At 36.3% G+C, this 25214-nt stretch overlaps 1 pseudogene; it reads left to right on the top strand.

Annotated features, from left to right (window-relative positions):
• Positions 1–477: 477 nt before the first annotated feature.
• LOC149241178 (WRKY transcription factor SUSIBA2-like) overlaps positions 478–25214 on the top strand; it is a 29921-nt pseudogene continuing 5184 nt past the window's right edge.

The following is a 25214-nucleotide window of genomic DNA, read 5'->3' on the forward strand; positions in this document are numbered from 1 at the left end:
CTCATGCAAACATACACCTTTAAATATGCATGGCCCCACTCTTCCATGTGGCACCCCTTGATACCATGTGGGCCCCAAGTGTCCTTTTTCACCAACCATAGCTATAAAATAGAATGCCACCTAGCACCATTACTATTGGAGGAAAATATTAAATTCATTAGTCAGTGGGTTTGGTTTAGATATTGTGCATATTTTGTTTTAATATGAATTAGCAGTTTCAAAACATTCAATTTTTTTCAGGAGCAGTCAAACTATGTTCCATTTCCATCTACGAATTTGTCTTTGTAAAAAATGGTTGCTTTTTGTTGCTTATTTACCATTAAGTGCCCACTTGGAATTCAATGATAAGTTGATATAAGGTAGCAATACTGGCAACAGACATAATGTTATTGAACATAATTAATTTATCTTATGTAATTCTGGTAAAACTCGTTTGCTTTAATGATTATCTAGTTATGTTGGAAACCATGCACTTATATGGGTAATATTTAAATGAATCTATCCCTATGCAACATATGGGTTACAATTGTCAAGTTGGTCTAGAATTTATCTTATGATCCTGCTGCAAGAGAGTGTTTTCATTTCAAAGAACTGCTACTACTCCTTCTTTAGATATTGTAAATAATGAGGATGGTAGTTTCTCCAGCTTTCCTTTCAAACCTCTTTTTGATTCCAACCTTAGTATAGACATGCAACCTTTGGGAAACCCAATAATCATCATGCAACTCTTTGCCTTTGGATTTTTGGAAACACAATTTGATAAAGCTATAGTAAAATTTTTGTTTTTGAAGAAGAGTGCAGTCAAGTATTTGATGTTTTTTTTCTTTCCATGACTTTGTAAAATCCACTCCTTACTAGACTAGAATAGAAAAGAAACGACAAGATGTAATGGATGTTGGGCTATATTGAAAAGTAAGGATCAAGCTAGAAAAGGGAAATCCAATTTGGACTATACTTATGGAATTAGAAATGTATTTCTCTTTGGATTTGTCACCCAATTCAAACAATTTCAATTTATGAGGGATTGTTTCAACTGCACACGCTAATAGACTTAGATGGGGCTATAGTGAGCATGTTGATCTTGGGATTATTGGAAACCTCTCTCTATAGTTTTCTAATTGATTGATTTTTCCATTTTATCTCTCTATAGATTTTATTTCAAGTTAGTAACATTGGAAGTTGGAAAACTGACAGTTGTATGGGTTTTATCTTGAAGGCAACTTTTGGTTACAACCACCACCAGTCTCTAAAATGGGTTCAAGATGATGCTCAGATGTGGAATTTGCCAATATTTAGCAAGAAAAAAGATCTTGTGGCAGATTCTTCATCTGAACCACGAACGACTTGGGCTACTATTGTGAAAGTTGTTTGATATGTATATGAAACTTCTTGAGGATTACGTAAATTGTAAGTATATAAAATGAGTTTTTATGGATATTTAAGTTGAATTCATACACACATTAAAACATGAATTTAACTCATAAACTACAGAAAGTTGTAGACAATAAAACCATAACAGTAACCACAAAAAAACAAGTGAGAAGGAGTTCACTCCTCTTGGGCTACGTCTCCTAGTCCAGCTTCCAATGCTTGGACCTCTTTCATTATGCTCACATAATAGTGATTACATCAATTTACAGTGCTCAAATGGCTTCAAAAACTGATTCAAAAGCTTCAAATCTCTCAAAAACCCCTATCTAGCCTCTTTCTTCTCCAAAAAATACCAAAAACTGAGAAAGTTATGAGCTTCCCATGTTTTGTTAATAGTTGGCCCACAATTTCGCCAAATCTAGCTAACCGTCCTACATTTTCGCCCCTTTTTTCGCTAATTGGGTGACAAATCAGTGCAATTCCGGTGCAAATTGTGGGTTCATTAAATTTCCCAATGAACCTTGTGCACACACTCCTGGTCACATGGACTCCATAAGGTCAGGGTCTAGCCCTCCTTCCGGCGCGCCCCTAGTTCTGGGCTTTTGGTTGCATGGCTTAAATTTAAGGTTGGGGGGCCAAGGATAATCCCTGGCCCCTAGTCCCACCCCTGGTCCATATGGGTGCGGTGACCAAGGCTGGGGCTAGCCCTTGGCCCTTAACCAAACCCCTACCCAACATTATGTTTAAATATAAAACATGTGGGTCCTTTTAACAAGGCCCACACATAGCTCATTGGTAAGAGTAGAGTTTAGTTGCAATCAGGTTCCATGATTGAATCCCACGGAGGTTAATTCGACCTACCAAATTTTTTAGTGGCCATCAAGGTGCCACGTGGAAGCCTCCTGTTGGTCCACATAACCAACACCAAATTGACCAATAAGACACTGCCAACTTAGCACCACTACAAACTTGACAAGTGGCGTGATGTCATTGGCTCTTTTTGAAGTCCAATCATTTTCCAAATCAAAAGGCCCAGTCAGCATGCCATGTCAGCTGTATGGACTGCTGATTGGGCAACCTTGCACAAAATTTTACATGTTTTACAAATCGATCAGAACTCATTTCTGGGAGCATACGAAATTCGTTTTCGCGAAACAAGTTATATTAGATTTAGGATGACGAGATCTACGCGGTCATTCAGGTTTCACATCAATCTGACAACTTTCATTTTTGAGCATATTTTTTAGCACCAAATCACTCCTCCCCACTAGAAGATTTGAGACCCCAAAAGCTATTTATTACTGAACAATTAGATGAGGGTACAACCCCCTCACCCTTCCAGTCTAAATCCACTGGAATTTTCCTAAATTCAACAATTTGAGCCTTTCATGAAAACTATTTTTTTCCTTTATTCTAGAGACCCTGTCTTGTTGTTGTAGATACCATCTTGCTCCATTTTCCCATAATTTGCATAAAAAAATTTGTCCTTCGAGGAACAAATATATTCCCTCCTCGGTCGTCAATGAATTGAAACTTAAACAACTTGAAATTCTTCTCACCTCGAACATTGTTGACATGACGATGTTTAGCTTGTCTTGCTCTGTACTTGGCTTGAATCTCAACCAAGTTTTTTCTCCATTTCCATGCACCATTTTGAAACCCACAAGAAGAACTTGTGGATTCTTCTTTGTCAAATTTCTTTAGCACTTTCTCTTTGACCTTTGTACTCTTTAACACTGACATCTTGTTCCTGTTGGGAATCACGATTGTCGTTAGATCAAAACCTGCAAGTGTATGATCGTATCGCCAAAGATAAGGATCCATGAGATTCGGTTAGTCAATGTCGTGAAACACATGGGGAATGTTGGTTTATTCAATGTCCAACAATCTCCCCCCCAACGTGAGTCGGGTGTGTATCGAGCTTGTGACCTACGCTCTCATACCACTTATTGGGAATTGATGAGCCTCATAATTGGGTAATTATATGGGCCTTAATTCACCTCCTAGCTTAGTCAAACCAACTATTCTCACAACTTATTACATGTTTTGATTATATTTTGTTTAATGAGATGAGTTAAAGTGAGATATTATGCCTAGTGAACTAATATGCATTGAATGCAGGTTTGGAAGAGAAAATCAAGGAATTTTGGCAAGACTAAGGTTTGAAACTTGAATGGGACAAGGGAGAGAGATTGTAGGAGGTAAATCCTCCTCATTTACTCCTCCCCCATTTGAATATTCCTCCATTAATCCCACCAGCTCAGAGTGCAAGCAGCCAAGTCATGAAGATCAGAAGGCAGCCGAGCAAGTGATAGACAAAGAGTTAGTTCATCTCGAGTTTGGGAGCCGAGCCTCCCTAAATTTAAGGAATTCGTTGGGGACTTTAGTTGTATAAGTAGAGAGGCCTAGAGCCTCATTAGGATTTGAATTTTTGTTGTAAAAACTCTAGTTATTTTCGAGCTCCAGACTTGTGGAAGACTTTGATGTAATTTTCTATTTTGGTAATAAGAATGAGCTTTTTCTTGATCCAGCACTGAGTTAACTCAGAGGGTTGAAGCTCTTGGGTTAGGGCCCAACCCTAGCAGCAAAGGCTCCTCTTCTTGTATCTATATTCTTAGCTTAGTTTCATAGATTCATGGTTAAACTATCTTTAGAAGTATTTCATTGCAAGTAGTGTAGATTTGATTAATTGTTTATTAGTTTGCTTCCATTTGTGCCTTACTTCAGTAGCAAGTTAGAAGGGATAAAAGAAGCACCACAAAGCTATTAGTAGGTGTCCTGGCCTCACTTCTTCCTTCTGGGATCATGATTTGAGGAAAAGACCCTTATGCAACCCCAAAAAGATAGATTTCCATTTATTTCATAAGATTTAGAGTTTACTGTACTTGAACTAGCATTTGATCAGTTTTGCAAGTGTAGGATTTCATTTCCATCTCTTCTATATTCATTCTTTCAGTAGATCTCATCCATGATTCCATTTTATTCAGCAATTTCCTCATGCATAAGGTAGACAGTTAGTTCATTAAATTATGTTTTTCTAGCTCATGAGAATTATTCTTGTTTACATGACTTTTTGGAAGCTACACATGTTTGATGTAGAGTAGGTGCTTCAGAATTAGAAAGAGGTCTCATAGCAAGCAAAAACCTTCCAACTTCATCCATCCATAGGCATTCCTTGTTTTCATCAAGACCTTCACCAATTTCATCATTTTACATAGAAATTCCCCCAAGCATGTTGAACAAATCCAACCATCTCCTAAACTTGGTTTTGGGTTTTGAATGATCCTAGGCCTTTTCTCACTCCATTCCACCCATAAACCACCTTCCCTAAGCCTTCCATCACCTCCAACACCCATCGTTTTTCTCTTGGTTGTATCCTGTAGAAATACAAGGAATCCTGTAGGTTTCTAGTACATCCTGTAGGTTTTCTTGTAGTGGCATGTTTTGAGGCCGAATTGAGGGAAAACCTCTAGGAAGCCACCTAAGGTCACCCAAGCGTCTCCAAAACCTTCCAACCATCTCATGAACCTTCCAGCCATCTACTAGCATCCCTAAGCCACCTGCCACATCACCAAAAGAGATTAGCTTGCACACTTGATTTTTCATGAAAAGCATAAAAAGACAAAACAGGTTTATTACAGTCCTTTACATGCATAACATTGATGTTTGATGTTTTTGACTTCCATTCTTAGGACAATAGCATTTTTTTCATGTCAATTTAGCATTATTCCAAAGCATAGCTCTTAGCAGTTAATTAGGAAATGGTGTGCCTTAGCAGGAATCACGATTTTTGTCAGACCAAAACTCGCAAGTGTTAGTCAATGATCGCATCACTAGAGATAAGGATCCATGAGAGGCGGTTAGTCCATGTAGCAAAACACATGGGGAGCATTGGTTTATCCAATGTCCAATAGTTCCCATCACTGTTCAACAATGACGTATGTTGCTGCAATTTTTCCTCATCTTGTTTATCTCTTTTACGAGGCAACATGTTAGAACCCTGAAACAACTTGTTACAACGATTAGAAACCTTAATGAAATCAGATTTTTCATTTGATTCGTTTCCTTGAAAGGCCTCATTCACAACATCTTGATGCTTGAACATTAACAAAACAAAAATTTGACTTGCATTCACAATTCTCTTCATTTGTCCAGCATGCATAAGAGACAAACTCATCTTCTTACGATGCACTCTAACTATATACTCAATTCCATTCTTGAATAAGTGGTACTTATTCTCATGGCGATGAAATATTACCCTCTTATCATAAAGATATGGGCTTCCCAAAACAATACTAGAAATCTCAAGCGAAACTACATCAAGTTCAACTTCATCAAGAAAGATTTGCAGTAATTGCAAATCTAAGGATGCACTTCTTGTTACATGCAAATTCACATTCTTACATATCCAGCCTAAGGGATTAGGTCTTGGATGTGTAAGGGTTTCTAGATTTAACTTGTTGACTAAGTATTCAAAAATCAAATTTTCTTGAGAACCACTATCAAATAATGTGTCAATTTTGGTATGCTTTGAAACAACTCTAATGTGGAAAAGTTCAATTATTGTTTCATCATCTTGAGTATCATTGGAACAACTTGGAGAACTAGTGCTTGCTATGTTCTTACCTTTCAAACCCATCGTTGTAATCTTGGTCTCATCTCTTGAATCATAACCTAAATCATGTTCTATAATTGCAGATGTTTTCTCCTTCTCTTTGTTTTTAAGTTTGTTGGGTCTCATTTCTGGATGGAGTTTCCAACAATGATCTTCATCATGGCCATTTTTCAAACAATGTTTACATGTGATTTTTTCTTTTTCCATTTTAATAGAAGAATTATTATTCCCTTTTCCCTTAAAATTACCCTTCCATTTTCCTCCTTACTCAATGGAACTCTTAGTTTTCTCATCTGAACTATGTTTCCCTCTTTCTTCTAGATGTGTGGCTTCAACACAAACCTCATCTAAATTTTTGGGATTGAACATGAGAATAGTGTGCCTAAGGTAGCTATGTAAACCTCCAATATATTTTAACAAAGTGTCTTGAGATGACAAATCTACACCCAATATTAGTGCTCTTCTCCTGAAATCTTGAGTATAATTTTGAACACTTTGTCCTTTTCCTTGTCTAAAATTATACCAATCCATAATAGCCTTCCACATAGAAGATAAAGGATAAAATTGTCTTCTAAGTGTAGCAATAAAATCAATCCAAGATGTTGAGACCTTACCATGCTTTTTCATTTCCTCTTGTGTTTTGGCTTCCCACCAAATCAATGCAGCACTTTCCAACCTTAATGAAGCTAGTTAAATCTTTGTTTCATCATCCTTGATGTTTTGAATATTGCAATATACTTCAAGTTGACAAACCCAATTATTTAGTCTGTCAACATTAACCTCACCATCATACATAGGCAAATCAAATTTAATATCAAGTTTCAATAAGGGAGTTTACCATGTCCCTTTGGAGATTGTGGAGGTGTTTGTGAAGGGGTAGTTGTGGAAGAAGATGAAGATGATTATGAAGATGAATATGAAGTTGGAGAAGGTGGTGGTTTAACTCCATTCCCTTTTGTATGCTTGTCCTCATCTCCTCCCTTTCCTCCTGAAGAACCCTCTCCCTTTGGAGGCTAGGAGCTCTCATCCTGCAATCTTGTGTTTCTCGCTTCACAGAGAACTTTCACCATCTCATTCATGTCAAAGAATGATTTTCTGAAAGCCTTCTCATCATCTGGCATGTTATCATCTCCTCCTTCATGAGACATGCTTACTGAAGCTTCAGGAACAACTTGAGGTGAAACTTGTGGTGGAGATTGTGGCAAATGTGCTCTCCTTGTCCTTGTTCCAACTTGAGAACTTGGACCCACAATATTTCCTTCTCCTCTCTTGAGCTTCAACCTTTTAAGCATCAGAACACTTGCAAATAATTAAATCCTCATAGTAAAAAAGAACCTATGCTCTGATACCAAACTTGATATGTCTATGAAACTGCGTGAGGATTATGTAAATTGCAAGTGTATAAAATGGGTTTTTATGGTTCTTTAAGTTGAATTAATACACACATTAAAACATGAATTTAACTCATAAATTGTAGAAAATTGCATACAATAAACCATAACAGTAACCACAAAACAACAAGTGATGAAGGAGTTAACCCCTCTTGGGCTACGTCTCCTAGTCCAACTTCCAATGCATAGCCCTCTTTCATTATGCTCATAAAATAGTGATTACATTATGTTACGGTGCTCAAATGTATTTAAAACATGCTCCAACAACTTCATAGCTATCAAAAACCTCTATCTAGCCTCTTTCTTCTCCCAAAAAGGCCACAAACTGAGAAAGTTATGAGCTTCCCAAGCTTTGTAGCTAGTCGACCCACAATTTCGCCAAGTCTGACTAATTGTCCTACATTTTTGCCCCTTTTTCTGCTAACTGGGTGACAAATCGGCACAATTCCAGTGAAAATTATGGGTTCATTAAATTTTGAAATGACCCCTGTGCGCGCGCTCTTGGTCACATGGTCTCCATAAGGCTAGGGGCTAGCGCTTAGGGTCTAGCCCTCCTTCCCACGCATCGCTGGTTCCGGGCTCTTGGTCACATGGCTTAAATTTAAGGTTGGGGTGTCAGACCTAAGCCTTGGCCCCTGTTCCGTATGGGTGTGGTGACGAGGGTTGGGGCTAGCCCTTAGCCCTTAACCAAACCCCTGCCCAACGTTATGTTTAAATATAAAACATGTGGGTCCTTTTAACAAGGCCCACACATAGCGCATTGGTAAGAGCCAAGTTTAGTTTCAAAGAGGTTCCATGATCGAATCCCATAGAGGTTAATTTGACTTTCAAAAATATTTTAGTGGCCACAGAGGTGCCACGTGGTAGCCTCTGACTGGGCGACGTGGCAGCCTCTAGTTGGGCCACATAATCAACACCAAATTGACCAATACGGCACTGCCAACTCAGCACCATTACAAACTTGAAAAGTGGCACGATGCCATTTTCCAAATCAAAAGGCCCAGTCAGCATGGCATGTCAGCAGTACATATTGCTGATTGGGAAACCCTACACAAAATTTTTCCTATTTGCCAAATCGATTAGAACTCATTTCTGGGAGCATACAACGTCCATTTTCTGTGAAACGAGTTGCGCCAAATTCAGGATGACAAGATTTATGCGGTTGTTTAGGTTTCACATTAATCCGTCAACTTTAATATTTTAGCATATTTTTTAGCACTGAATCATTGTTCCTCTTCAGGTTGTTCCTTCACAGGCAACTTCTTTTGAGGAGCAACAACAGAGGCAACTTTCAGATTTTAACCAAACATCAATATTTCCTCCTACTTGAATTGAAAGGCCTTATGACGATGGATAAAATTGGCGCAGATATGGGAAAAATCATGTTAAAGGTGGTGAGTATCCTCAGAGTTATTATAAGTGCACACACCCTAGTTGTTTAACCAAAAAGAAGATTGAACGTTCTCTGGATGGACATGTAACAGAGATTGTGTACAATGATGTTCATAACCATAATAAAACTCATCCCAGTCATCAGATTAGATTTTTTTCTGCTGTTGCGACCCTTCCTAAAGAAAGTATTGAAGGTTGTGGTTCTCTTGTCAAATTTTAAGGTGGGTTCTCTTGGAAAAATACTAACTTAGTGTTAATGAAAGTTAAATATGCTTCAAGTTATTCTCAACAAGGGAAGAGAGAAGATCTTGAATTGTCCTTATTATTTTATGTCGTTACTGATCTCTTAGATCCATTCTCTACTAGACTGCACAGGAAAAACTCTAATCACCTGGAGTCACTAGGTACACTGGAGAAATCATCAATTTCTGCAAGTGAAGATGATGATGGAAGGACACAAGTGGACAATTTCTCTTTTGATGAAGATATTGGTGCAGAATAATCTGATTCAAACCATGGGTTACTTTTATGATAGCTCATATTAATTTTTTCATTTGGTAGAAGCTATTTGATCATTTCTATAGATGTAATTAATTACTTTCTCTAATATGTGTCAAATGCTTCTTTGAAAATTGATAGGAAGAAAAAAACCTGATACGATCGACATCATATGGGAAACTAGAGTTATTTGGTGGCCTTGAGTTGTACAAACAAACAATGATATCAATATCCTTGACGATGGGTATCACTGGAGCATGTATGGACAGAAAATAGTAAAAGGCAATCCCAACCTAAGGTATCCTAAATTATTATTTTCTTCATACTGTGTTTTCTTTCTTCTGGATGGTCAACGTTTGTAATTTCCTTGAAATTTTAAATTGTCATGTATGTTTAAAAGTATTTAATAACAGTCAAATGAATTTTGGTAAAATTTATGCATTTTTTTTTGGTACATGTCATGTAAGTTTATGCTTCCATTTGGTATTTAAGAATGTTGCAATGTTTGGAACATGGAGTTTATAGATTTTTAACATATCATAACAATAGAAAATAAGTTGAATTAAGTCTTGTCAAAGTGTGTACGTCTGATACAAAACTTCCTGACATGATAATTCTAGTATAATTTCAGCAGAATACTTGGAAAAGAGGATAAGGACAGGGAAAGAAAACTGCAAAGTATAAGGTAACATAAGTGAATATTTAAAAAGGAAAAAAGATGTTATGTTCATGTGTAGGATAGATACCAGATAAGAGAGTTGGAAGATATTTGTGGTTGAAAGATTTCAAAATCATGGGGGTGATACATCTAATCTTCTGAGAGATTATGCACTTTGCCTCTTGGAGAAATCATAGACTTGATTTACCCATCATGAGTTTCCTTGCTAGGAGTCTCCTCTTTTACCTGGAGCATTGAGTCCACTAATATTTCAGGATAGATTTTTCATTTTAGTTTATTATGCTTGTTTTGGAGATAAAATCTAAATCTCTCAAGGAATCTAAGTTTTAATTGAATCAACAAGTAACTAACCCTATTCTCTTATTTTTTCCTTAGTTGTTTTCCATCCATTCTTCTATTTATTTGGATTTTAGTTTTGGGACTTTAAAGAATTTGCTTTGATACCCAGTGCTTTGACTTTGAGAGGTTTTTAACTTGATTTTAGATGAGGCCTTGCTTGATTATTGTTTTGGGACTTTAAAGGATTCACTTTAATGCCTAGTGCTTTGAGTCTAAGAGATTTTTAACTTGATTTTAGTTGAGGCCTTGTTTCCATTTTGTATTTTGGGTTGTAGAAAATTAAACCTATCTTTAGATAGAGTTTCTAAGAAGTTATGATCATACAATAATGCTAAATAATCCAGGTTTACATCTTCCATTTTCTCATAAAGGATTATGATTATGTCTCCTCATCAATGTCCTGTTGTCATGTCTCCATTACATCTCAATCCTCCTAGTACCTGGATTACAAGTTTGATCTCCCTTGATCTCACTGTCATTGGTGGTTGAGGGAAAGAGTCTCATGTTAGTCCATCTGGTTCAGAAGTTTGGGAAGGGAAAATGTGATTTCTTTATTATATATTTGTTGGAGATTTACTTGAACAACTCCATTTGTCCAAGTCTCAAGATGCTCTTTGCTTAGCTCTTTGTTTTCATTCATGTTGTTTAATACTTTTTTTTTAGGGTTTGGTTTGAGAAAGGTAATTGTGATTTTGAGATTCCTTGTCCTAGAATTTTTTGGTGATTTACTTGGAAAACTCTATTTTTTGGAGTCTCGGGACTCTCTTTTTCAACTCTTTGCTTCTCATTCGGGTTGTTTAATGATTCCTTTTTGTTAGGGTTTGTCTCTTGATCTTCCTATTTATTTTTTATTTGTTTGATTTGTTGGATTTAGATTTAACCTCTTTTTGAAACCATCTGGATCAATTTCTCCTTGTAGCTAACTTTTTGGTTTACTAGGCAATCTCACATTAGGTGCCTATGGTTATGGAAAGTTTTGCCTCCAAAGGGTATTTGTTAGTCTATATTTTGTACCCATTCTCGATAATGTGAAATAATAATGTTTGTATTAATGTGGTATATGATAAAATAAATAAATTTCTTTCCTTCTTTGGGTTGCTTGGTGAACAAATGCACCTTACTGGCATATATGGTTCTTTATCATATTTTCTTCCTTATTCCCACTTTTTTCAAGTTCTCTATTTATACTCCAAATTTGTGCTATTTAAACTACTTATTCTCCAATCATGGGTTTCATTTAGGAATGGCCCATTATCAGTCATAATCTATGTGGTTGTGGCAGCATATGAAAATAAGCATTTGCACATTTGATGCATGTTTGAACTTGAGGCTATCTAGGCCACCTCTTTAATGTCTTGAATTTTCATATCTCCCTTTCATACTTTTCCTTTATGAAGAACTCTACTGACTATTGTCTTCCACTGAGACCTTTTGTTTTTACATATTAGAAAAATAAACAATATTACTAAGTAAACAGAGCTTGAATTGTCAAAGTAAATCAATTCTTGTGTGAATTTTTTTATGAATTGTTGATTTTATTTCTCAAGCTTCAAAGAAAAGCATATATAGGTGTACAACCCAGCATGAGGGATGTGTAATGTATAAGTTCAAGCCACACCCACACACTTAAGTGAAGGATAGGGTTTGGGTGTACCTTGCCATTGCCTTCATTGTCTCAAGTTACCTGTTCAACCACAACCTGGTAGGGTTAGATCAATTTTTTGGAACATATACCACATGCATGTTCCTAATGGGAGATCACATGTTCCAAAGTGGGGAATCACCTTACTTTAACTCTTTACACCCTCAAAAAAGTTTGCACATCCAGGAATTTGATATTTTTGATCATTTTGCTCCTCCACTTTGACCAAAAAATGGGCCATTGGATTGCCTTTGAAAGACATACAATGTTCTTGTCCATGTATAATGACTGGTGAAAATTGTATGTCACTTCTTCAACTGCTACATTCTCTCATAATATAATTAATCTGTTTTAGAGCTATGGCATTTTTTTAGGATCTGGAACCTCTTTTATGATTCATCTTCAGGAGGTGACATTGCCTTAGGTTTTTTGTAAGATTACTGTTCTTATGATTTAAGAGATTGCACCACTCTTGAATGAGTATTATTCATTTTGTTTCATTCTCTGTGAAGTTCCTTTTCTGATATAATATTTCCAGTAGCTAAACAATTGTCTAAACAAAATATGTCAAAACGACATGCAATATTGGGCATTTGGTATGGAAATTATAAATAGTAGAAAAGGTGAATGCTATATCACAGTATCGTGAATACTTTTTGTCTTAATATGGTATATGATAAAATAAATAAAGTGATAGCCTTCTTTCTGTTGCTTGGTGTACAAATTCACCTTGCTATTTAAACTACTTATTGTCCAATCATGGGTTTCATTTAGGAATGCCCCATTATTAGTCATAATCTATGTGAGTTGTGGAAGTAGATGGAAATACAATTTGTTGCATGTTTGAACATGAGGATTTCTAGGCCACCTCTTTAATGTCTTGAATTTCCATATCTCCCTTCCATACTTTTCCTTTATGAATAACTCTACTGACTACTGTCTTCCACTTAGACCTTTTGTTTTTACATATTATAAAAATAAACAATATTACTAAGTAAACATAGCTTGAGTTGTCAAAGTAAACCAAATCTTGTGTTGATTTTTTTGATGAATAGCTGATTTTTATTTCCCAAGCTTTAGAGAAAGCATATTTTTTATAAGATTTTCCATGATATCAGTGAATCTAGATAGTTCTATAGGATATATATATATATATATATATATATATATATATATATATATATATATATATATATATATATATGTATATATATATATATATATAGGTGTACAACCCAGCATGAGGGATGTGTAATGTATAAGTTTGAGCCACACCCACACACTTAAGTGAAGGATAGGGTTTGGGTGTACCTTGCCACTTCCTTCATTGTCACAAGTTGCCTGGTAGGGTTAGATAAATTGTTTGGACCATATGCCATAGGCATGTTGCTAATGGGAGTTCACATGTTCCAAAGTGGGGAAATCACCTTACTTTAACTCTTTACACCCTCAAAAAAGTTTGCACATCCAGGAATTTGATATTTTTGATAATTCTGCTCCTCCACTTTGAAAAAAAAAAAATGGGCCATTAGATTTTCATTGAAGGACATACAATCTTCTTGTCCATGTATAATGATTGGTGCAATTGTATGTCACTTCTTCAGCTGCTACATTCCCTCATAATATAATTCATCTATTTTAGAGCTATGGCATTTTTTTTTCAGGATCTGGAACCTTTTCTATGATTCATCTTTGGGTGGTGACATTGATTTAGGTTTTCTGTAAGATTAATGTTGTTAAGCGTTAAGAGAATTGAACCACCCTTGAATGAGTATTATTCGTTTGGTTTCATTCTCTATGAAGATCATTTTCTTATATAATATTTCCAGTAGCTAAACAATTATCTAAACAAAATATGTGAACATGGCATGCAATATCGGGCATTTGGTATGGAACTTATAAATAGTAGAAAAGGTGAATTTTATATCATAGTATCGTACATGCTAATAACACTTACACATTTTCTTATGTGGTCCACCTTGGATATATTTATTTCTATACATGCAAAATAGAATAATGCATTTGTTAGAATAGGTTTTACCACAAATGTGAATACGTTTCCAAATCTCCTACACTTTCCAAAGATTTTTTTTTTAGCTTAGCTATAGGTGGTCTTTACTCGAGCACTCATCTCTAATCTAGCTTAGACTGTATATTGTTGTTACATGCTTTGTACTGCAGTGAAATTCCAAATGTGAAGGCCCTTAAGATATTATACTTTTACATATAATTTAGTTTTACGTTTGTGAGGTGAAGATATGAAACACTATAATCATCATATTTTTCTTTTCAAAATTTTATTACCTGGGTCCTTACCATTAGAGAGTGTGGTATTGGTAGGAGCTACTATAAATGCACAAATGCAGGATGTTCTGTGAGGAAGCATGTTGATCTTAACAATGGTTATGGGAACAACAATTATATGTTTGGAATAATTGTAAATGAGAGTTTTACTTATCAAAATGGTCATGTAGGTGTAGGTATTGTTGAGAGAAGTATGGGGTTGGGGATGGGCCTTGGGGCATTTGGTCTAGAGAGTAAGCACTCAAAAATACAACAAGAAAAAGTGCCCACCTTTTTTTCAATGTAGATTAATTCTGCAAGTCATGAGTATTATAGTATTGGTTCAAGTAATTTTGTTCACTTAATACAACAAGTAGAAGCATTGACTTCTTTTTCAATGCAGATTAAGTCTACAAGCCATGAGTATTCTAGTATTGGTTCAGGTAATTCTGTTCACTTATATTACAACTAGTCTAATACAAAGATGGACTAATTAGGCCTAAAGAAGAACAAAAGGGGCAATTTATTGTTTGATACTTCTTTACATTGAATTGGCCCTCTAATATATACAAAGAGAGAAGAGACTAACATTTATATGTCTCTACCATTCTATATTCTTTTGGACATTGGTGAGTGTGGCTCCAAGCTATGTATTTTTGCTATCATTTGATGTTATTGGATGATTATTGACAGGTGGTGCATACTATAGAGTATAACTAAACAGCTAACAGTGGATATTTTCCTTACCAAGTTAAATTTCTTCGCAAGCAAGCAATCTGGAATATTCTTGGCTTCAAGTTGACCTTGACATAACATGTACATGTGAAATTTTTGACATGTTAATTTGTGGGGGCAAGTGTGTCATGTTGTTCTGGACTGCATCTTGTCGAGCCCGTTTACAGCTTTAACTTTTGACCCCTCTTCTGAAAGGATCAGCAAGTGAATTGTTTTATTGAACCTTGATTATTGTTTATATATTTTTTCAACTCAATCTCTGGACCTTGTAAATAGTTTCTAGACATTGATTTATTCCTGCCTAATCTATTTCAATTACAATACCAAACATGTCAACCTTGTTTTGTTTACAAGGTATTTTCAAGGTGATAACCTTTTTATGCAGATGTTGTAACCACTAGTATTGAATTTTGTTTTACAGCATATCTGGATTTTATCAATAAATCATACTGAGGACATATTACAATCTTTTTTCAAGAAAATGCAAAATTATGCCATGGACCAGTCTCATCTATCTGTTATTTATCTATCTCTATATGTATATTCATTCTATCAAGAATGATATTTGAGGAAGCTAGATGGGTGTATACATTTTCATTTTGTGGCAATCACCTTTTGTTCTTAAGTTACTTGTTTGATAGATTGGGACTTATTGGAAGCTTAGGGTTAGGAGGAGACTATGTAGCTATAGCCTTGGGAAGTCAAGCCTCTTTAAACATATTCATGTTACTCCTTTTTAATTTTGATTCAATGCATAATTGTTGTTTTTTCCACATTAAGCTAAACATATATACATGATATTCATTCAGGGATACTCCAGGTATGATTTAAAAATTAGTTGGTTCTCTATTTCTGCTCTCACAATATATTTCATGTGAGTGAATTTGTATTAACCAGTTCTAGTAGTCAGGGAGTATGGATAGTGGAAGTTGTTGCTAAGGATTTTTAATAAGAATATTTATCATATGAGGTGTAATGATATCAAACATTATGTTAAGGTAAAATTTAGACCATCTTGACAAATGCTAGCCTCCATTTCTGGGTTGAAAGATAAATTCTAGACCATCTTGACAAATTCCAACCTGTACTCATGGATTGTATGGTAAATCCTAGACCATCTTGACAATTATTAGCCTCCATTTGTGGGTTTTTTCTAGGTAATTCTTTGATGAGGTGCTCAAAATTATTCTAAAAAATAAAGCTGTCATAATGGTATGGAACCTGAATGACTGCGTAGTGCTCGTCATCTTGAAACTGTTGCAACTTGTTTCGCGTGACATGGACACCATATGGCTTCAGAAACACATTCTGTTCATTTGGCAAATAGGTAGATTTTTGGAAAAAAAAGGGGACAACCTAGTCAGCAGTACGTACTGCTAACTAGGCTACCCAGTTGGCAATGACTGTGTAGCTGAGGTGGCACCATAATCTCATCAGTGAATGGTTGAGTTCCATGTGGCACATTCTTAAAGACATGAGTTGGCAGGATGCTATTGGTTGAAGGTTATACAGGTGGACCAATGAGAGGGTGACATGTGGCAAACCCAGAGGTTGCCACGTGCCCTCTAAAAGGTCGAATAAAATTTTATGTGAGGAGGTTGAGGTTGAACTCACGACCTCACCCACAACAACACCAAGATTTACTACCACGCCCATAGGTTGGTTATTAACTAGCATATTTAAGGTGGGTCGAAGTTAAAGAATCAACCCTAGAACAAGCCAGGGTGCAATGCAATAGTCGCAATCGCACATCGCAGAAGGGAAGTTCAACAGAATCGGACCCGATAGTATCAGGTTGAGATTGCAATATCGCAATCACATATCGCACAGTGCAACTCTCGTTATATGTATTACCCTGGCTTTTTCGATAGCGATATATTTCAGATGTGATACAAGTTATACTGCAGTTGATAGTCTGTCGGGTCCACCGATTATCGCAATTGCATATCATTCACGTCGTGTTGTCTTGGAGTGGCAGAATGGATCAAGGGTCATGGTCTTGGTATCTATCAATTGGAATTTTTATAAGAAGAATTTTGTGTGGGTTTTCCTCTCCACGAGGGAGAGGTTTTGGCCCTTGAAAAAAGCCAAATATCTTGTGTTCTTGTCTCTTTGTTTTGATATCAGTTTGATGAAGTAAACACACACTAATAATACAAAGAACATCAAGATAAGATAATTGTAAAAACACTTCACAAATTGTTATCATGGTAAGAAGAATCACTTTAATTCTAAATGCCCAAGATTCTTCAACACAAACACTATAGCATTGGCCATGTTGGATCATGCAAACAAGGTCTACTTTTTTGTTTCTAATTAAAAAGTTCATATCGAAAAATTATGTTTCAACCACTTGAAGGAGAAGGATACGTTTTTTCAAATTGAGCTAAGAGATGATGGCATGAATGTAGCTAGTGGAGTTAGCACTATCATTTTTTAGAGGGATTCAAGTATTAACTTCTCCTCATAGATGTCCTTTATGTTCTAGGATTAAAGCAGAATCTTGTTTCGACAGCTACCCATGATGACAAGGGTTATCATGTAATCTTCAGGAGGGGTAAGGCTTACCTACAACATTTAGCTTCTGGATGTAAGAAGCAAGATAGGTGTGAGGGTAAAGAATCTCTACAAGTTCTAGGTAGAGACAAGCACAACCTTGAGTAGAAAGGCAAGTAGTTCTCAGAGGGGGACAAAGCTCAAGAGAGAGATTGGATCTTCCAGTATCACCTTCAGAGAGAGAGGGCAGAGGTTTTGTTTAAGGGAGATCAAGAGAGAGTTGGATCTTCCAGTATCACCTTCAGCCAGAGGAAGCAACCCCATAGGTACACAGGATACATGACACTTATCACTAAAGTGATGGACTCATAGAGCATGGTTGGAAAGAACAGGTCTTCAAATCAAATTCTGCGAGATAAAGAAAGGAAGCCTTTGAATTCATAGGGAGCAGTTGCAACCGCAAAAAACGTAGTAGCAAAGGAGACAAATCTAGGTGGACCAGGTTCTTCCAGAAGCACCTTCCTCGCTAAGAGGGAGTGTTGAAAAGTAGCGAGTGAAGGTATTCTTTACTCATGCCTTAGTCAAGATGACCACATGGTTAATTATTGAGCACAATGGAGTCGGATACTATCAATATTATCATCATCCATTCATAGATCATATTGGCAGCAATGAAGACAAAGCATAGCAAAAGGATTCTGGTCATTTTGTGGAGATTTTATGCACTTATATGATTTTACCACACATCTACCATGCTTTTATTATGTTTAATTTTCTCATATGTATGACGATGTATATATAGATAGGTATGTATAGACATATCAGTATTATGTTTGGATACATAGTGGGATCTGAATTGTAAGACCTACTCAGTTTTGGACATGTTATCACAACATCAGCTACACAGTTTTGGATATGCTTCACATCATCTCCTACATGCAATTTCCAATATATTATTAATGAAAATTACGATCTTTCCTTTGGGAAAAAAACGCAAAGTCTTTATCCTCTTGGTTGGAAATATTACTTCATGAAAACAACATATTTGACAAAGAGAACTTTCTAAAACTAACGAATGCTAGTGTATCCAACAACATTGACATTTCCATTGGCATGCCCTCAAAATGTGTGGAATTATCAAACAAGTGTAGTGCACTTCCCTATACACACTCCTCTTTCTTCATGTGTCTTTGTATAAAGCCTTCAAGTTCGATGCTTCTGTAAGTACTGGTGCAGAGCTCTAGCTCTATGTGAGCCAATTATTCTTCTTGTTTTTGACGTATTAATCATTATACAACCTGAGTGGGCCTAATGGTTAAGAGCATGTGTTTCCTCTTAAGAGGTCACAAGTTCAAAACTAGAAGGGGTAGAGTATGTACGCCTTCATACACTTAGCAGTCAAATCGTTGCGCAGAGGTGGGTCCCTTGTCCCACAATCAAGGGGGTCTCATACACCAATTTGGTTTTTGGCTTGGATGTGACCTTAAAATTGTATAATAATAATAATATTATTATTATTATTATTATGAGTTAAATTCAAAAAATTAAAAACTTCTTGATATATCATCTAGTCGTGTCGGAGGCATGTCAATTTAATTAATTTAGTTTTATCAAACAATATAGTGTGGCATCAAATGATGATCCTCAACTTTCACTCTCCTTTGTTCTTTTGGGTAGCTCCATAAAAAAGGATCTCAATCTGCATTTTATTGGAAACTTTGCCTAGCTTTATCAGTCTTTCACAATATTTTACTGATAATATGAGCATGATAACATGTATATAGTCCTCACTATCATCTTCTCACACTTTCTCTCTCGTGTGTTCTCTTATGTATGAGTACCATTTCATATTTTTGTAACTAAGGTCATATCAAAGACATAATGTTAAGGTGTTTCAAAAGCTTTATGACCTTGGCCTCCACTCAAAATTCTCCTTTAAGTTCTCCTTAAGAAATTCTAGTGATTCACAAATATAGACTCCAAATAATTTGGTTGATTCACAAGAACATTACATTAGCAAACAATTGTTCTTGAGTTTCTACCCTAAATTTGCCTATCAAGGACCTATGCCTTTGAAGTTTGGTACACTTGGGCTCCTCCCAACACTGTTGTTTTTATCTTCTAAATTTTTTGCACTTGGAGTACTTCGGGGTCTTCCAACATCTTCTTCAAAGGAAAATCAATAGCAAAATGATTCTGATAATAAAGGAAACAAACAACATTCTTAACACTAGATTTGGGCAATTTCAATTGCTTCATTGTCATCACATACTCTTCTTTTGCACCATCCATCTGCATATAGGTATGGGCAAAGAATCTACCCGAAGTCTCAAAGACTCAATCTACTTTACTACCTCAGCCTACTTTTGTCAACCTGCTTAACTTGCCACCGAAGCTTGAAGCGCCCTTCTAAGTCATGGTTAAAGAGAGGTTGAAGTATTCAACTTTTGTGCAAAAATGTAGTCTTGATTGCTTGATTAAAAAAAGAACAAAGTTTTTGTTCCAACCTTTAAGTCACTCTTGTGGTTGATTTTGTCCCCAAACCTACTAATTTGCCTCAAGTTTGGTCAAACATAATGAACATTTGCACTGCTTTGATACGAATTGTCATGAACCTACAGTTTGCTAGAATTTTTGTACAAGAACCTAAGTTTCCCCAAGCCTGTTTTGACTCTTGAGGTTGTGTGACACTATTTTTACTCAACCACAGTCGGTTGGCCAACATACACCTACAACAACCACACTACACACTTTAACCTGAGGTCTACTCATAACTCTACTGCAAGCTACAATGTGTCAAATGCAATTGAATCCAACTTAATCAAATTCATTAAACAATAGGCACATGTCCCACCACAACCTTTAAAACATCCCAACAATACTTAACACTTAACCAACAAAATACATTGCAAGGAACATAACATTCATTCAAGTAAACATATTATAACAACACACAAAGTAGAGGTAGCATCCAAGGCAAGTGCCTTACTGTTATCATATAAAAAATGTCACAGATATATAACAACATAATTGCAACTTTATTCTAGATATACAATGAGTCAAAGAAAGTATTGCCTTAACTACTACCCAATAGACTTTCACAATCCAAACCCTTTAAAAAATTGAAAGATTGCCTCTTGTAATTCTTGTCTTCTTTTTCTTCTCACTCAATTAGTGCAGTTTCACCCTACCATGCCAACCTTGAACTTAGCACGATAATCGAGCTCATTTACACTCTTGGTGAATGATCAATGGATGATGCCTTAGCAACTTTGAGGTGTCCACTACTTATACAAGACTTGTCTCACACTTTCATCCTTCTTTGGCATATTACAAACATCTCTATGCTTAAGTGGACTCAAGTTTCCACATCACCAACTTCTATGATCAATGATGCATTTAACCCCCTTCATTACTTGATTTCAAATTGTCCAACATCTAATGGTGTTGTGCTTAAGTCACAACACACCTAACAAGTGTGCCCAAGGCACCCAAGCACACATGGCAAGGGTGCACCCAGTAAGCATGTCTAACATATGTGTGCCTATTAGTCTCTACCCCTTCTTGTCCATCCACTATCTGACATCCAATGGTGTTGTGTAGAAGGTGCCCAAGCACAACCAGCAAAGGTACACCCAACAAGTGTTTCGAGTTGATGTGTGCCTGATGAATGTGTAGCCAATGGTGCCTAAGGGTGCACCCAGTAAGCATGTCTAACATATGTGTGCCTATTAGTCTCTGCCCCTTCTTGTCCATCCACTATCTGACATCTAATGCTGCTGTGCTGAAGGTGCCCAAGCACAAACAACAAAGGTACACCCAACAAGTGTGTCCAGTTGATGTGTGCCTGATGAATGTGTGGCCAATGGTGCATTTTCCCACTTCATTCTTGTTCCATCAACTATCAAACATCTTTATCACGTTGGGCCCGAGATGCCACACACCCAACAAATGTGCCCATCGCACCCAAGTGTGCTTAGCAATGGTGCACATAAGAAGTTCATCCAGTGGATGTGTGCCAAATGAATGTGAACCCAACTAGTGCATTGTACAATTGTACTCTCGGATGCTTATGCCTTAGGGCACTTCTACCCATCCATTGCAACCCTAAAATAGCAAATCCCCAACTCTTGGAATCTACATGTATCCTAGGATCACAAGTCTATAAAAGCTAATCAATTTCTTTATGCCAATATTGTTCATCATGCGTCATACTTGCAAATCGCCAAGTTCCTTTCCGAGCTTCTCTTAGTAGGCCTAACTAATGGGAGCTACACAAATTTGCAACGTGCCAAGTTTGACAAAGGGAAATAGACATGTCCATGGTGCACCTTGCCATCAACAAGGGTACCTATAAACTAACTATTTTTAGCTATCAACCTTTTGTCATGTCCATCCGTGCCAATCAATAACCACAAAGGTTATTGTCTCGTCTTAGTAGCTCAAGTGGTTGGGAACATAGTTTGTTCTCCTATCCACCCAGGTTCAATTCCAAGGGGCATGTTTCGCCTGTTGTGATAAGGCTAGAAGGTTAGGCACCCTCACTACAAAGGACATCTCAACCCTTGCTAAGTCATAAATTATTGGTATATCCAGTTTTTGCATTGTTGGATATACCATTGGTGTTATAATGGCAACCAGTAAGTCCAAGGTTGATATGTCCTTACATTATGAAACTTTATCGTTTGGATTAAAAGATAAAAGACGCTACTTATAATTAGTACATCCCACTGAAACTACATGTTATGAAATGCATGTGACGGCTCTACGCCCATCATATGCATGTGAATTCAATGAAGGTTTTGTGAGTTCTGTTTTGTTGTTTTTTTAAATGGAAATGCATTGCACAAATACTTGTCAACAATAAACAACAACTTTGCACGATTATAATGTGTTGGAAGCATTTCGGAAGTATGAAAGTATCCCTTTGATTAAGAAGTCAGAATCGGTACCTAGCATCATCTCCACACAAATATGTGAACATTGTTTTTACTAAAATGTAACAGGAGATTTGCATGGGACACCATTAGCAAACATAAATACAAGTACAATAGGAGATATTATAGAAAACTTTGCATGGGACACCATTACCAAACATAAATACAAGTACAATAGGAGTTATTCTAGAAAGCTACAGTATGTATACCACTGTAAATTAAACAATGAAAACGGCACAAACAGAGTTAGTCTAGATATACACTATTGTAAATTAAATAATGCAAATGTTATGTGGAGAGGGTTTTTAGTCTCACAAACAAGTGGGTCTCATACATCATTTTAGTGTCTAGATAGGCCATGAGCTTGAAATAAATTATAAATATACAACTATCTAACTTTATAGCCAAAGGATGGCTCTTGTGGAAAGATTTGGAAAACCATGTCCTTGGAAACCCTTCAAATATCAAATCTGGAATTCTCTCCATTTTGAAGATGGTCTAAAGTTAACCATCCTTCATTTTTGGCACATATATCCTCCTAGGCTGATTCACATTCTTCCCCTTTAAACGAAGTGGATCTATCCCATTTCCCTTCTTAATACTCTGAACACCCTTTGGACCTTTCTAACCCAAGTCCTGGATGGGAAAGCTCCAATAAAAAAGGAATAAGTAAAACAGGGCACCCAATCAAGAAAATAGATTGTTAAAGAAGGATACCTCAAACTTCGACCCAAGTCCCGGATGGGAAAGCTCCAATAAGAAAGGAATAAGTAAAACAGGGCACCCAATCAAGAAAATAGATTATTAAAGAAGGATACCTCAAACTTCTTGGAAGGAGCGGATCCTTCCTCTCTCTAGAAATCAAATGAAACAAGATCGAATTGAGCTATTCCATCTCCAAACTTGACTTTTAATGTCTGGCCAAATGAGACACTTTTAACAGAGGAGAACCTGGTGAAACAAGGAATCAATGATCCTTCAAGATGTGACTATTGTTTTGTAAACAATGAAACCCCCTTTCCTACGTTCTTCGGTTACAGAAATGAGTCTCCCCTCCTCTATTACAGCATCTTCTAAAGAAGAACTATTCAGTAACTGGTTTCTTTTATTGCTTGAAGGATTCAAAAACAAGCCAATTATAAAGGTAATTTGGAATATTATTCTCTTTCGAAGATACAGCTGATCAAAACGACAAGATATTCAATGAAAATAGGTATATTCCCAATACGTCTAAAGAATCAATGCCAACTTGATTAGAAAAATTCAAAAATTAGGCAGAGTGAATTAAGCCAACAAGAAAAAGGTTGGAAGAATACTTATGATTTGGCAAATTGGGAAGAGAAAGGGAGGGAAACCAGCACCAAAAAAGTACATGAATGTAATCCCATTTAAGTAATCTCCTACAAATTTGATTATATTAATGATTGGATGCGAAGATTTTAACAAATGCTCTTTGATGAACATCAAAAGGAGATCCAAGCCATTCGTTCATGGCATGGATAATCTTAACAACAAAAGGAAGATTATTTGAAAATTTAACTTGGGACATTGGAGTAGCAACCAACAACAATGTAGAATCCTTGGCATCACTCAAAAGGAATACTTATATTAAAACTTACAAAAGAACACCTCAGAAGATATAACAATACTTAGAGACTGACAAGTAGTAGTAGCTCCATAAATGGGAATTTAAAGTTCTTTGAATGTCGAGATAGAAAGAAACATAAACAGATTTAGAGAGACTCTAAGGAAATTCCACGTTTGGGAGGGAAAGCACATTATGTTGGAAAAAAATATAAACATGTCCGAATTTTCCATGAAAATGAAACACAAAAAACAAGGAAAGCTTAATGTTATCAGGACTCAGATCGCAGTATGGAAGAAAGGAGGAGTTGTGGTGTCCTTCCTTCAACATATAACATTATGACTCAGCTAGCAGGCTATATTTGGAACGCTTTCCTTCTCTCCGTGCTTCCTCTGTTCTCAACTCTCTGTGAAGGATTGGCTTCCAGCATTAATTCATTGCAAGTGAGACCAACAACTATTGAAGTTCTCACTCCCTACAAAGCAACTTCACAAGACCAAATCCCAGCTTCAAAAGTCTCTCAACTTCAAGAGACCAAATCCCAGCTTCAAAAGGCTCTCAACTTCAAGAGACAAAATCCCAGCTTCAAGAGGCCTCTGTACAGAGATTATGCAACAGAAAAGTTCCATCGAATAACTCTGTTTTCTTATCCCAATATGCTAGAATCTATGGTCAGCTTTCAAGGAAGTACCTCCCATCATAGTGGAGCGAAGGCTTTGATTCAAGCACTTCTTACTCTACTCAAAATGACACTCCTCTGGAGGATACCCTGTTGGGGGTTCCTGGAAGGCAGACAAAGATATACTTTGACATATTAACAAGTGGTGAATAGTTTTGTCAATCACGGCAAAGCAGTATTGAGAAATTACAAACTATAAGGATGACTGTCTCAGGAAGTCGGTTTCAATGCAGCTGTTTATGTAGCTAAGTGTCACTCTAAGTATGTATCTCAGTATGTTTTGCCTCTAAACAAGACTTCATAGTATGTAAACTATCTTTCATAATATGAACATAAATTGTTCTTGTTTAAAAAATAAAAGAATGAATTCGTGTTCACTTTTATATCCCAGAACACTATAGATGTTGGACCTAGATTTGCTAGCATAATTTTAATTTTTGGCTATACCTTTCATACTTTTTTCCAAATTTGAATCAGTCAACCTATGGTGTTGTTCAAGCTCAACATAAAAACAATATCAAATTCCATTAAATATAGCATCGAGATGGGGAGAAAGGGAATACTGTGATTGT

Source organism: Pinus tabuliformis, chromosome 8, assembly GCF_031772625.1.
Source record: "Pinus tabuliformis cultivar Carrire ecotype Pingquan chromosome 8, CPIR1, whole genome shotgun sequence".
NCBI classification, from domain to species: Eukaryota; Viridiplantae; Streptophyta; class Pinopsida; order Pinales; family Pinaceae; genus Pinus; species Pinus tabuliformis.